The sequence below is a fragment of the Mercurialis annua genome, linkage group LG3, assembly GCF_937616625.2.
Source record: "Mercurialis annua linkage group LG3, ddMerAnnu1.2, whole genome shotgun sequence".
NCBI classification, from domain to species: domain Eukaryota; kingdom Viridiplantae; phylum Streptophyta; class Magnoliopsida; order Malpighiales; family Euphorbiaceae; genus Mercurialis; species Mercurialis annua.
In genome coordinates, this window is record NC_065572.1 from 37,129,192 (window position 1) to 37,143,664 (window position 14,473).

Sequence of the window (14,473 nt, forward strand, 5' to 3'; positions counted from 1 at the left end):
TGTAAACGTTTGGCTTAAATCTCTAAAACGGTGAAACGTTTGGATTTGTTTCGTAACGTTTTAAATGTTTGGTGAAACGTTTGGATTTGTTTGTTAACCTTTGGTTTTGTATCGTAACATCTGTAAACGTTTGGCGTAAATTGATAAAAACGGTGATCCCCTAGTGTCTATGTGGAATCCATTCCGTTGGACTTCAGATGGTCCGCCTACTTCATAATGAAATTCATTCTGAAAAATAGGAGGCGCTTCCTCATGTTCTTCTGCAGCATGTGACTGAGCTCCGTTCTGCCCAGACATGTTGAAAAGAAACAATTTTAAATGTGAGACCATTTGAGTCCATTTACACACAAAATACCAATAATATCTTATAAAATGATGTATACACTTAATCAATCTATACGCAGATCGCAAGCACTTAATCACTTAATACTTCCTGCGTAGGTAATAAACACTCAGTTGCTTTAGCAGTTTGTATAAGCAGCTAGTAAACACTTACTTGCTTAACAGTTTTGGTACGCGAGCATTATGGATCATACTAACAATACACATATTAAACAAATACAAGCAATTAAGGTTCGACCCTATCGCTGCAGTTTTTCCTATATTCACTTATTGACAGAGTATCTAAACTCGAACAGACATTTCAAACAAACTAGTAGTGGTAACTGGACCAACTGTTATGATACCACTATTGTCACGACCCAAATTATTGAGCTGAGACCGACGCTAGGGAATGAGAGTGGTAGCTCCAAAACCCGTAGCAAGCCTAAATTACTAAAAACATTTTCGCATATATAAAATAAAATAATAACATTACAAAGGGAAGCAAACATATATTTATATACAAACATTTAAACTAGATATTTTGATATTCACGTGAGCTCTAGTTATTGTACTCTATACAAACTGGCCTCACGGGATTATATACATACTATGTATCAAAACATATCACTGGCATTTGGTGCCGTAAACAGAACCTAACATACGTAACCCACAAAAATATATAAACATAGACAGCAAGTAAAACATAAAACCAAAATATACTGGTGTCAAGGCTACGAATTTGTCGACACAGGACCACTACTGCAGCTCTACGGAAGTCAAGAACTATACATGTACTGCTGACTTCCGGATCCCAAAAACGACCTCTAGCTAGGTCCAGACACTAAGCACCTGAAAATGTTTAAACAACAACAGGTCAGACTATGCTGAGTGAGTTTGCAATTTACTAACAATATTATAAAATAACATCGCATTTCAAATAAAGCCATAATATGAAAATACATATAAGCAAGTATTTGATCCGTTCAAAACTAAAAGCCTGAAACTTAACACGACTTACGAATATTCAAATCAAACTGATCCAAATTGTCTGGCCCCGGGAAAACTCAACCGCGTCAGCCGCGACCAACCTCTTAATCCCAAGTGGTGGGCCTAAGGATAACTCAACCGAGTTCAACCCACTAGATACGGGGCTCAGGTTACCTTAACCGAGTTCACTCTCGTATCCACATTCATATTCCGACTTCCATAATCATATCATGCATATATATCAAGTCACTTCACATAGTCTAAACACACTAGACTGACTCAATACTGGTGATCACATAGCCTATTGACACCTAATAGTTAGCTAGTTTCTTCGGATCTCATACTAGTTTGTCGTACTTGGAATATAATAAAAACATATAACATTTCAGCAAATCATACATAATGCGATGCGTTTAAATAATATATATAAAATATAATATAAAATATAATAGATAAATAATACACGAAAGTAAAGTGCAACTCATAGTGACCGCTATCCAATCTATGATGTAGTTAATATGATAGTATGCTCGTACAAACCCACATTTGCTGACCTCACCGTTTGCTGACATGTCTGATACATATATAGGTCAAATACACGTTTAGTACATAAACGTGAACCTTATAAACCTAAACCCTATGTTATTTATTTAAGTTATCATTAGTTTACTTTGTACTCGACTCTCAATTCTGATAACTTTTTTATTGAGCTCTTATTTAATCGATATGCTTATATCGATTTACTTATCATACTCATGTCCATTTGTATAATGTTTCATAGCATTTATGGGTTTAATATGTTTATTTTACGTGCATAGAATTCCTGGGAGTCACCATCGAGGTAGGGCACGGCGTGCCGAGTGTTTTTAGGGAGGGGTATGTCATGCCCTCTTCATCGCGTCGCGCCTCCCCCGAAAAGGGAGAGGCGAGTCGCGCCTCTGCCTGGCGCGTCGCGCCAGAGCTATCTCTGGCCCGTCGCGTCGCGTCTGGCCAAAAATGGCCTGGTCGTGTCGCGCCCCCCTGCTGGGTGCGATTTCAGCAGGGTGAAGCCACGCCTCCGACTCCGATACCCTCCCAACTGCATTCCGACATGCTAGATTTACAAATTCCAACTTAAAACTAGCCGAAATATCCAATAACAACATAATTTTGTCACTTTCGATTAATCTGTAGCGTCACAATTCAAAACATCCCTTATTCTTCAATTTTCGTATTTAAAACATCGAACTTACCTTATTTTGAAGACAAAGATCGACGCGAAAATCACTCGAAACGGATTTCGAACGGCGAAACGGCAAAGTAACGACGGTGAGAACGATGAAATGATGTCTCTGGAGTCTTCTTCTCATTCTCATTTCACAACCAATTCCTTATATAGTTTGGCTAAAGTGCCACTTAGATCCTTGCTTTCTTTAATTGCTGCAATTTATTCTTTAAACTTTTCTTTTGCTCATTTTAATCCACAACTAAATCAATTAACCCTTTAACCAATTTGTATACGTATTAGTTATATCTAATAAATAATACGATCCAAGAATTTACATTTTCCCGTCAAAACTTATAATTTTGATTCTCGAGAGTTAATTGGTGAAATTACCAATTAGTACATGAACTTTATTTTGTGACCTTTTTTGCTATTTTTCCTTTTAGTCCCAATTCCAATCTTCAAACTAAAATATAATATTAAATTCTTCATAATTACTTTCGTGAAACCGATCTAGAATTTTATTTATTTTAATTTCTCAGAAAATTTTCTGATATCGCCACTCAGGCAACTCAAAATTGGACACCTAGCCTAATTAAATAATTTAAGCTTATGGGGTATTACAGATTTGCTTCGTAATATTTGGATTAATTGCTAAAATGGGGAAACGTTTACAAACGTTACAAAACAAATCCAAACGTTTCACCTTTTTAGCAATTTAAGCCAAATGTTTACAAAAGATATGAAATAAAACTAAACGTTTCCCCATTTTAGCGATTTAAGCCAAACGTTTACAAACGTTACAAAACAAATACAAACGTTTCTCCTTTTTTGCGATTTAAGCCAAACGTTTACAAACGTTACGAGACAAATCCATGCGTTTGGCCTTTTTAGTAATTTAAGCCAACCGTTTACAAACGTTACGGAACAAAACCAAACGTTTCACATTTTTAGCGATTTAAGTCAAATGGTTACAAATGTTACGAAACAAATCCAAACGTTTCATATTTTTAGCGATTTAAGCCAAACGCTTGCAAACTTTTGGATTTGATTCGTAACGTTTGTAAACGTTTGGCTTAAATCGCTAAAAAGGTGAAACAATTGGATTTGTTTCGTAAAGTTTGTAAACGTTTGGCTTATATCGCAAAAAAGGTGAAACATTTGGATTTGTTTCGTAACGTTTGTAAACGTTTGGCTTTAATCGCTAATAATGGGAAACGTTTAGATTTGTTTCGTAACGTTTGTAAACGTTTAGCTTAAATCGCTAAAAAGGTGAAACGTTTGGATTTGTTTTGAAACGTTTGTAAACGTTTAACCTAACTCGCTAAAAAGGTGAAACGTTTAGATTTGTTTCGAAACGTTTGGCTTGAATTGCTAAAAAGATGAAACGCTTGTATTTGTTTCGTAACGTTTGTAAACATTTGGCTTAAATCGCTAGAAAGATGAAACGTTTGGATTTGTTTCGTAACGTTTGTAAATTTTTGGCTTAAATTGCTAAAAAGGGGAAACGTTTGGATTTATTTTGTAACGTTTTAAACGTTTGGCGTAAATCGCTAGAATGGGGAAACGTTTGGGTTTGTTTCGTAACGATTTGTAAACGTTGGCTTAAATTGCTTAAAAGGGTAAACGTTTGGATTTGTTTCGTAACGTTTGTAAACGTTCGGCTTAAATTGCTAAAAAGGTGAAACGCTTGGATTTGTTTCATAACATTTGTAAACGTTTGGCTTAAATCGCTAAAATTGTGAAACGTTTGGTTTTATTTTGTACAATTTGTAAACGTTTGGCTTCAATTGCTAAAAATGTGAAACGCTTGGGTTTGTTTCGTAACATTTGTAAACATTTGGCTTAAATAGATAAATAGGTGAAACTTTTGGATTTGTTACGTAACATTTGTAAACGTTTGGCTTCGCTAAAAAGGGGAAACGTTTCTAAACATTCGGCTTAAATAGCTAAAATGGTGAAACGTTTGGTTTTGTTTCGTAACGTTTTAAACATTTTGTTTTGTTTAATAACGTTTGTAAACATTTGGCTTCAATCGCTAAAAAGGTGAAACGTTTGGATTTGTTTCATAACGTTTGTAAACGTTCAGTTTGAATCGCTAAACTAGGGAAACATTTGGATTTGTTTCTTAACGTTTTAATCGTCTGGTTTTGTTTCGTAACGTTTAAAACATGTGGCTTAAATTGCAAAAAATTGGAAACATTTTGTTTTGTTTTGTAACATTTGTAAACATTTCCCCAAATCGTTTTACCTTTTCACGTTTGGATTTGTTTCGTAACGTTTAAACGTTTGGATTTGGATTTGTTTTGTAACATTTTAATCGTTTTGTTTTGTTTCGTAACGTTTGTAAACGTTTTCCCAAATCGTTTCACCTTTTCACGTTTGGATTTGTTTCGTAACGTTATAAAAGTCTGGATTTGGATTTGTTTCGTAACATTTTAATTGTTTGGATTTTTTTCATAACGTATTAAATGTTTAGCTTAAATCACTAAAAAGGTGACAAGTTTTGATTTGTTTCGTAACGTTTGGCTTAAATTGCTAAAAAGGTCAAACGCTTGGATTTGCCTCGTAACCTTTGTAAACGTTTAGTTTTGTTTCGTAACGTTTGTAAACGTTTGGCTTCAATCGCTAAAAATGTGAAACGCATGGATTTGTTTCGTAACGTTATCAAACGTTTGGTTTTGTTTCGTAATGTTTGTAAACGTTTTGATTTATTTCGTAACGTTTGTAAACGTTTAGCTTAAATCGCAAAACAGGGGAAACGTTTGGTTTTGTTTCATAACCTTTGTAAGCGTTTGGTTTTGTTTCGTAAGATTTATAAACGTTTCGCTTAAATCGCTATAAAGGTGAAACGTTTGGATTTGTTTTGTAACGTTTTAAATGTTTGGTGAAACGTTTGGATTTGTTTTTAAACGTTTGTTTTTGTTTTATAACATTTCTAAATATTTACAAACGTTACAAAACAAATCCAAACGCTTCACCTTTTTAGCGATTTAAGCCAAATGTTTACAAATATTACGAAACAAAACCAAACGTCTAAAACGTTACAAACAAATCCAAACGTTTCACCTTTTTAGCGATTTAAGCCAAACATTACGAAACACAACCAAACGTTTACAAAGGTTATGAAACAAAACCAAACGTCTCACCTTTTTAGCGATTTAAGCAAAACATTTACAAACGTTACGGAACAAAAACAAATGTTTCCCATTTTTAGCGATTTATGCCAAATGTTTACAACTGTTACGGAACAAATCAAAACGTTTCAAATGTTACGAAACAAATCCAAACGTTTCACCTTTTTAGCGATTTAAGCCAAACGTTTACAAACGTTACGAAACAAAACCAAACGTTTACAAACATTACGAAACAAAACCAAATGTTTCAAAACGTTACAGAACAAATCCAAACGTTTGACCTTTTTAGCGATTGAAGTTAAACGTTTACAAACGTTACGAAACAAAACCAAACGTTTACAAATGTTACAAAACAAATCCAAGCGTTTCAACTTTTTAGCAATTTAAGCCAAACGTTTACAAACGTTACAAAACAAATCCAAATGTTTCCCCTTTTTAGCGATTTAATCCAAACGTTTACAAATGTTACGAAACAAATCCAAATGTCACGACCCAAATTATCGAGCTGCGACCGGCGCTAGGGAATGTGAGTGGTAGCTCCGAAACCCGTAGCAAGCCTAAAATAACTAAAACTTTTTCGCAAATAATACAACACATACGGAAGCAATCATATATACAAATATTTACACTAGATATCTTGATATCCACGTGGGCTCTAGTTTCCTTACCACGTACGAACTGGCCTCACGGAACTATATACATCCCAGTGTATCACAACCATATCACCAGCATATGGTGCTGTGAATAAAACACAACGTACGTAGCCTACAAAAATCTATAAACAAGGACAGTAAGTAAAACATAAAACCAAAATAAACTGTTGTCAAGGCCATGAATTTATTGACACAGGACCACTACTACAGCACTACGGAAGTCAAGAACTATACAAGTGCGGCTGACTTTCGGATACCAAAAACAACCTCTAGTTAGCTCCAGACACTAAGCACCTGAAATGTTAAACAATAACAGAGTCAGACTATGCTGAGTGAGTTTGCAATTTACTAACGGTATAATAAAATAACATCGCATTTCAAATAAAACATTATTACGAAAATACAATGATCAAGCATTTGATCCGTTCGAAACTAAAAGCCTGAAACTTAACATAACCTACGTATCGCATATCATATATATCAAGATTCGAATTGATCATTCAACCTTGGGCCCGGTCATGGGATAGTTCCACCGAGTTCAACCGCTGCCAATTTCTTCATCCCAAGTTGTGGGTCCCGAGATAGTTCAACCAAGTTCAACCCACTAGATACGGGTCCCGCGATAGTTCAACCGAGTTTAACCTGATATCTTCTATTCATATATCCAACTTACATATTCATATTCGTGCGCACTTATCAAATCATCACAAATAGTCTAAACACACTAGACTGACTCAATTACTGGTGACCACACAGCCTATTGACTCCCTATAGGTAGCTAGTTTCTTCGGATCGCATACTAGATTCTTATATATATGATTTAATCAAATCATATAGCATATACCATATCGACAAAACATATAAGATGTGATGCGTTTCAATATAATATATAAAACATACTATCAAATAACTTTCATAGATAATACACGAAAGTAAAGTGCAACTCACTTGGACCGCTATCCAATCTATGACGTGGTCAATATGATAATTTGCTCGCACTAGCCCAAGTTTGCTGACCTCACCGCTCGTTGACACGTCCGTTACATATTACTTGATGTTTGATAGTTAGACGTGAAACTCGTGTTTTACATGCATAATACTTTTAACTTCTAGGTTTTTGGGCTTAATTTCATCTTTAATGTTATTCATGAATCGATAATCCTTTATCGTATTGACAACTTAACAAATACCATTTCTCATATTCAAGGATCATTTAACTTGCTAATCGTTTTCCACTTTTGTTTATCACCTAAAACGTCAAGCTTAAATCTTAATTCAGGATTCTCGGGGTTCAAGATTCGTCTTTATGGTCTAATGTCCGTAAAATCAAAAGTCTAGGTCGAATAGGGGATAAAATACCCATTTCGTGCTTCGAATCAGCTGTGCGGGCGCACATGGGGTACTGTGCGTCCGCACAAGATGTTGTGCGTTCGCACAGCCCCGAAAATCCTTTTCCCGGGCTTCCCGATGTGCCTTAACATACCACACACGGAAAAGACACTCTTCCATACAAAACCCGTATTTTAGTGTCTCCGAAATCGAGCTAGTTAAGACGAAATCAAAATCCCTAACTTATCACACATAAAACAGCCAACAATTTCTTTATTTCAACGCCAATTTTTAAAGTCTTACCTTAAAATGCTTCTCTGAGACGATAGAGAATTAAATTTCGAGAAGTTTAACACAAAAAACGCGGAATTCGTACGTCGAACGGCAAAACCCTCACGATCACCGTCTTTTTCTTCGTTTCTTCTCGATTCTTCTTCTCCTTCTCTGATTTCTTTCTTTTGAATTTGGGTCATAGATATATATTTTGGCTAAAATGATTCTTTGATCCTTATTTTCTTTAGTTATTACAATTCATCCTTTAAACTTTTCCTTTACTCGATCTAATCAATTGATTCATCGATTAATACTTTAATCAATTCGTATACGTATTATTTATATACAATAAATAATACGATCCAAAAATTTATATTTTCCCGTTGAAAAACTTATAATTTTTCGATATTAAAGAATTTATTGGCTAATTACCAGTTTGATTCCTAAACTTTATTTTGTAACTTTTCTTGACATTTTTCCTTTTAATCCCAATTCCAACATTTAATCTGGCGTATAATATTAAATTCCTTGTAATAATCATTCTGAAACCGACCTTCTAAGATTTTATTTATCTTAATTTCTCGGAAATGTTCCCGATATCGCCACTCTGGCAACTCAAAACTGTAAACGTGGTCCAATTAAATAATTTAAACTTACGGGGCATTACAACAAACGTTTCAGATTTTTAGCAATTTAAGCCAAACGTTTACAAACGCTACGAAACAAAGCCAAACATTTTACAAATATTACAAAACAAATCCAAGCGTTTCACCTTTAATCCAAATGTTTATAAACGTTACGAAACAAATCCAAACGTTTTCCCATTTTCGCGATTTAAGCCAAGCGTTTATAGCGTTAGAAAACAAATCCAAACGATTTAAGCCGAACGTTTACAAAGTTACAAAACAAATCCAAACATTTACAAAATTACAACCGTAACGTTTGTAAACGTTTGGCTCAAATCGCTAAAAAGGGGAAACGTTCGACCTTGGGTCGTAACGTTTGTAAACGTTTGGCTAACCCAATTTTAGTAATTTAAGCCAAACGTTTACAAATGTTACGAAACAAAGCCAAACGTTTCCAAAATATTAGAAAACAAAACCAAGCGTTTCGCCTTATTAGTAATTTAAGCCAAACATTTACAAACGTTATGAAACAAATCCAAGCGTTTCACCTTTTTAGTGATTTAAGCCAAACATTTACAAAGGTTACGAAACAAAACCAAATGTTTCACCTTTTTATTTCGTAACGTTTGTAAACGTTTGGCTTAAATTGTTTGGATTTGTTTCGTAACGTTTTAAACGTTTGGCTTAAATCGCTAAAATGGTGAAATGTTTGGATTTGTTTCGTAACGTTTCTAAACGTTTGGCTGAAATTGCAAAAAAAGGGAAACATTTCGATTTGTTTCGTAACGTTTGTAAACGTTTGGCTTCAATCGCTAAAAAGATGAAACGTTTGGATTTGTTTCGTAACGTTTACAAACGTTTGGCTTCAATCACTAAAAGGGTGAAAACTTTGGATTTGTTTCGTAACTTTTGTAAACCATTTGGCTTAAATCGCCAAAAAGGTGAAACATTTGGTTTTGTTTCGTAACGTGTTTAAACGTTCGGCTTCAATCACTAAAAAGTTGAAACGTTTGGTTTTGTTTCGTAATGTTTGTAAACGATTGGCTTGGATTTGTTTCGTAGCGTTTGTAAACGTGTGGCTTAAATTGCTAAAATGAGGAAACGTTTGGATTTTTTTTGTAACATTTGTGAACGTTTGGCTTAAATCGCTAAAAGGGCGAAACGTTTTGATTTGTTTCGTAACATTTGTAAACGTTTGGCTTAAATCGCTAAAAAGGTGAAACGCTTGGATTTGATTCGTAACGTTTGTAAACGTTTCGCTTAATTTGCTAAAAAGGGAAAACGCTTGGTTTGTTTCGTAACGTTTGTAAATGTTTGGCTTAAATCGCTCAATAGGTGAAACGTTTGGTTTTGTTTCGTAACATTTGTAAACGTTCATCTTAAATCGCTAAAAATGTGAACGTTTGGTTTTGTTTCAGAACCTTTGTAAATGTTTGGCTTAAATCGCTAAAAAGGTGAAACGTTTGGATTTGTTTCATAATGTTTATAAATGTTTTGTTTAAATTGCTAAAAATGTGAAACGCTTGGATTTGTTTCGTAACGTTTGTAAATATTTGGCTTTGTTTGTAACGTTTGTAAACATTTCGCTTAAATTGCTAAAAGGAGAAACGTTTGGTTTTGTTTCGTAACATTTTAAACGTTTGGATTTATTTCGTAACGTTTGTAAACGTTTGGCTTAAATCGCTAAAAAGGGAAACGTTTGGTTTTGTTTCATAGCCTTTATAAACGTTCGGCTTAAATCGTAAAAAGGTGAAGCGTTTGGATTTGTTTCGTAACGTTTTAAATGTTTGGCTTAAATCGCTAAAATGGGGAAACATTTGGATTTTTTTCGTAACGCTTGGATTTTTATCGTAACGTTTTAAACATTTGGCTTAAATTGCTCAGTTTATAAACGTTTACAAACCAAATCCAAACGATTCCCCATTTTAGCGATTGAAATCAAACGTTTACAAACGTTAAAATACGAATCCAAGCGTTTCGTATTTCCTTGAACAATTAAGCCAAACGTTTACAAACGTTACGAAACAAAACAAAACGTTTCACATTTCCTTGAACAATTAAACCAAACGATTAAAAAGGTGAAACATTTGGATTTGTTTCGTAACGTTTGTAAACGTTTGGCTTACACTGCTAAAATGGGGAAACGTTTGCATTTGTTTCGCAACGTTTTAAACGTTTGGCTTAAATAGCTTCGGATTTATTTCGTAACGTTTTAAACGTTTTGGCTTAAATAGCTAAAATGGGGAAACTTATGGATTTGTTTTGTACCGTTTGTAAACGTTTGGCTTGAATCACTAAAATAGGGAAACATTTGGTTTTTTCGTAACGTTATAAAAACGTTTGGATTTGTTTCGTAAAGTTTGTAAAATTATGGCTTAAATTGCTAAAACATGAAACGTTTGGATTTGTTTCGTAACGTTTTAAAAGTTTGGTTTTGTTTCATAACGTTTATTAACGTTCAGCATAAATCGTTAAAAAGGTGAAACGTTGGGATTTGTTTCGTAACGTTTGTAAATGTTTGGCGTAAATTACTAAAAAGGTGAAACGCTTGGATTTGTTTCCTAACGTTTGTAAATATTTGGCTTAAATCACTAAAAAGGTGAAACGTTTAGATTCGTTTCGTAACGTTTGTAAACGTTTGGCTTAAATTGCTAAAATGGGGAAACGTTTGGAATTGTTTCGTAACGTTTGTTTTAAATCGCTAAAAAGGTGAAACGTTTGGTTTTATTTCATAACCTTTGTAAAGGTTTGGCTTAAATCGCTAAAATGGGGAAACATTTGGATTTGTTCCGTAATGTTTAGAACGTTACAAAACAAATCCAAACGTTTCCCCTTTTTAGCGATTTAAGCCAAACGTTTATAACGTTACAAAATAAATCCAAACATTTCTCCATTTTAGCAATTTTAGCCAAACGTTTACTAACGCTACGAAACAAATCCAAACGTTTCCCCTTTTTAGCAATTTAAGCCAAACGTTTGCAAACGTTACGGAACAAATCCAAGCATTTCACCTTTTTAGCAATTCAAGCCAAATGTTTACAAACGTTACGAAACAAATCCAACCGTTTCACCTTTTTATCGATTTAAGCCAAACATTTACAAACGTTAAAGAAAAAATTCAAAATGTCACCTTTTTAGCGATTGAAACTAAACGTTTCACCTTTTTAAAGATATAAGCCAAACGTTTACAAACGTTATGAAAGAAATCCAAACGTTTCACCTTTTTAGCAATTTAAGCCAAACATTTTCAAACGTTTCGAAACAAATCAAAATGTTTCGCCTTATAGCAATTTAAGCCAAACGTTTACAAACGTTACGAAACAAATCAAAACATTTCACCTTTTTAGCGATTGAAGCTAAACGTTCAACCTTTTTGGCGATTTAAGCCGAACGTTTTCAAACGTTATGAAACAAATCCAAACGTTTCAAACGTTTGGCTTAAATTGCTAAAAAGGTGAAATGTTTGGTTTTGTTTCGTAACGTTTGTAAACGTTTGGTTTTGTTTCGTAACGTTTTCACCTTTTTAGCGATTTAAGCCAAACATTTGGTTTTGTTTCGTAACAATTATAAACGTTTCGAAATGAAACCAAACGTTTAAAACGTTACGAAACAAATCCAAACGTTTCACATTTTTAGCGATTTAAGACAAACGTGTACAAACGTTACCAAACAAATCCAAACGTTTCCCCATTATAGCGATTTCAGGTTACGAAACAAATCCAAGCGTTTCACCTTTTTAGCAATTTAAGCCAAACGTTTACAAACGCTACGAAACAAATCCAAACTTTTCCCCATTCTAGCCATTTAAGCCAAATGTTTACAAACGTTACGGAAAAAAACCAAACGTTTCCCTTTTTTTAAAGATCTAAGCCAAACGTTTACAAACGTTACGAAACAAATCCAAACGTTTCCCCTTTTTAGCGATTTAAGCCAAACGTTTACAAATGTTACGAAACAAATATAAATGTTTCCCCATTTTAGCGATTGAAGCCAAATGTTTATAAACGTTTGGTTTTATTTTGTAATTTTGTAAACGTTTTGGCTTAAATCGCTAAAAAGGGGAAACGTTTGGATTTGTTTCGTAACGTTTCTAAAGGTTTGGCTTAAATCGCTAAAAATGAGAAACGTTTGGTTTTGTTTCGTAACATTTGTAAACGTTTGGCTTAAATTGCTAAAAAGGGGAAACGCTTGGATTTGTTTCGTAACATTTGTAAACGTTTGGCTTAAATCGCTAAATAGGTGAAACGTTTGGTTTTGTTTCGTAACATTTGTAAACGTTCAACTTAAATCGTTAAAAATGTGAAATGTTCGGTTTTGTTTCATAACCTTTGTAAATGTTGGCATAAATCGCTAAAAAGGTGAAACGTTTGGATTTGTTTTATAATGTTTATAGATGTTTTGTTTAAATTGCCACAAATGTGAAACGCTTGGATTTGTTTCGTAACGTTTGTAAATGTTTGGCTTTGTTTTGTAACGTTTGTAAACGTTTGCCTTAAATTGCTAAAAAGGTTAAACATTTGGTTTTGTTTCGTAACGTTTTAAACGTTTGGATTTATTTCGTAACGTTTGTAAACGTTTGGCTTAAATCGCTAAAAACGGAAACGATTGGTTTTGTCTCATAGCCTTTGTAAACGTTCGGCTTAAATCGTAAAAAGGTGAAGCGTTGTCACGACCCAGTTTCATGAATCGTGACCGGCGCTAGGGTATGGGTATGGTTGTACCAAAACCCGTAGCAAGCCTTGCGGATAACAACTTAGATACATTTAAAACAAAGTACCTGCAGAAAATCACATGCTCGGGGGCAACCGAGACTTCAGCCTAATCTAGCAGTACAGATAAACAGCATATATTTAAAGTACGCTTAATCTCAAATAAACTCCAACATGGCAATATAATATAAATGCCATAACACTGTAATCATGCCACAAGCGATAAGTAATAGTTGGACCAATCCAACAACAATAGTCTAAAATATAAACGTAAGACTAAGACATGAATAATATGAAACTACTACTGCGGTCTAAGAGTTTAAAATAGTTCGACACTTTATTTCTGAAATAAATAAAGAACCTCCGAGAATGAAGAAACGGAGATCGACCAAAGCTCAAATCATAAACCTGGAAAATTTGGGAAAACAACGGGGTCAGATTTACTGAGTAGAGTTTATATAACCATTTACATTTATTAAGTTAAAAACCTTTAAAACGTTTACTAAAACATTTTCATTATGGATTATCAATGAAACCCTAAACCACAATTCTAAATCCATTGTCGTGTCGGTGAGACGTATCTCAATAACCGATCCCCGACTATCTCTTAATAAAAAGTGAGCCCAGGAGACGTATCTTCCACCGGTGCCCTCACTAAGGTGAGACGTATCTCAAACCTACCTCAATACCATAATCATTACCGGTGCGCACGCAGTCCCGATGATGCCCATCGAGTAGCACGTTCCAAATCAAATCCACAATGCCGAAAACAGTTCAAAAGCTGCTTATACATATATATATATACAAAATAATACATTTGCTTAATAAAGAGGTAAATAGAGATATAAACTCACTGCTTGCTAAATCCACGTGATCCTGACAAGCAATCTAACTCTGGTTCGCCTCTGAAGTACGAACAGTCGACGGGTCTAAATAAAATATTAAAATCATAATTAAAATCAGACCCTAACTCTAAAGAGTACTAAACACCACATAGGACTAGTACAACACAAAACCAAGTCACATTAAACAAACACTTATATTAACGCATTCAAATTATAATCCAAGTTATAAGGTACAAATCATATAATCACCTTTAAAATAGTACATAACCTAATTTAAATAAATTCGAGTTAAAAATCCATATTAGTGAGTCAGCCGAGTTATATAAACTACCAAGCTTCTTCCCACTTATTGGGCGACCACAGTCTAACCCAAACAAAACTTTTAA

The 14,473-nt window shown here is 34.2% G+C and overlaps 1 long non-coding RNA gene across 1 annotated transcript; it reads right to left on the minus strand.

Moving 5' to 3' along the window:
• Window positions 1–13,400: 13,400 nt before the first annotated feature.
• On the minus strand, window positions 13,401–14,214 carry LOC126672522 (uncharacterized). Its single transcript, XR_008790468.1, has 2 exons — window positions 14,097–14,214; window positions 13,401–13,650 (listed from the first exon to the last, which is right to left on the minus strand). It is a non-coding gene; the product is annotated as an uncharacterized LOC126672522 (long non-coding RNA).
• Between the last annotated feature and the right edge of the window lie 259 nt (window positions 14,215–14,473).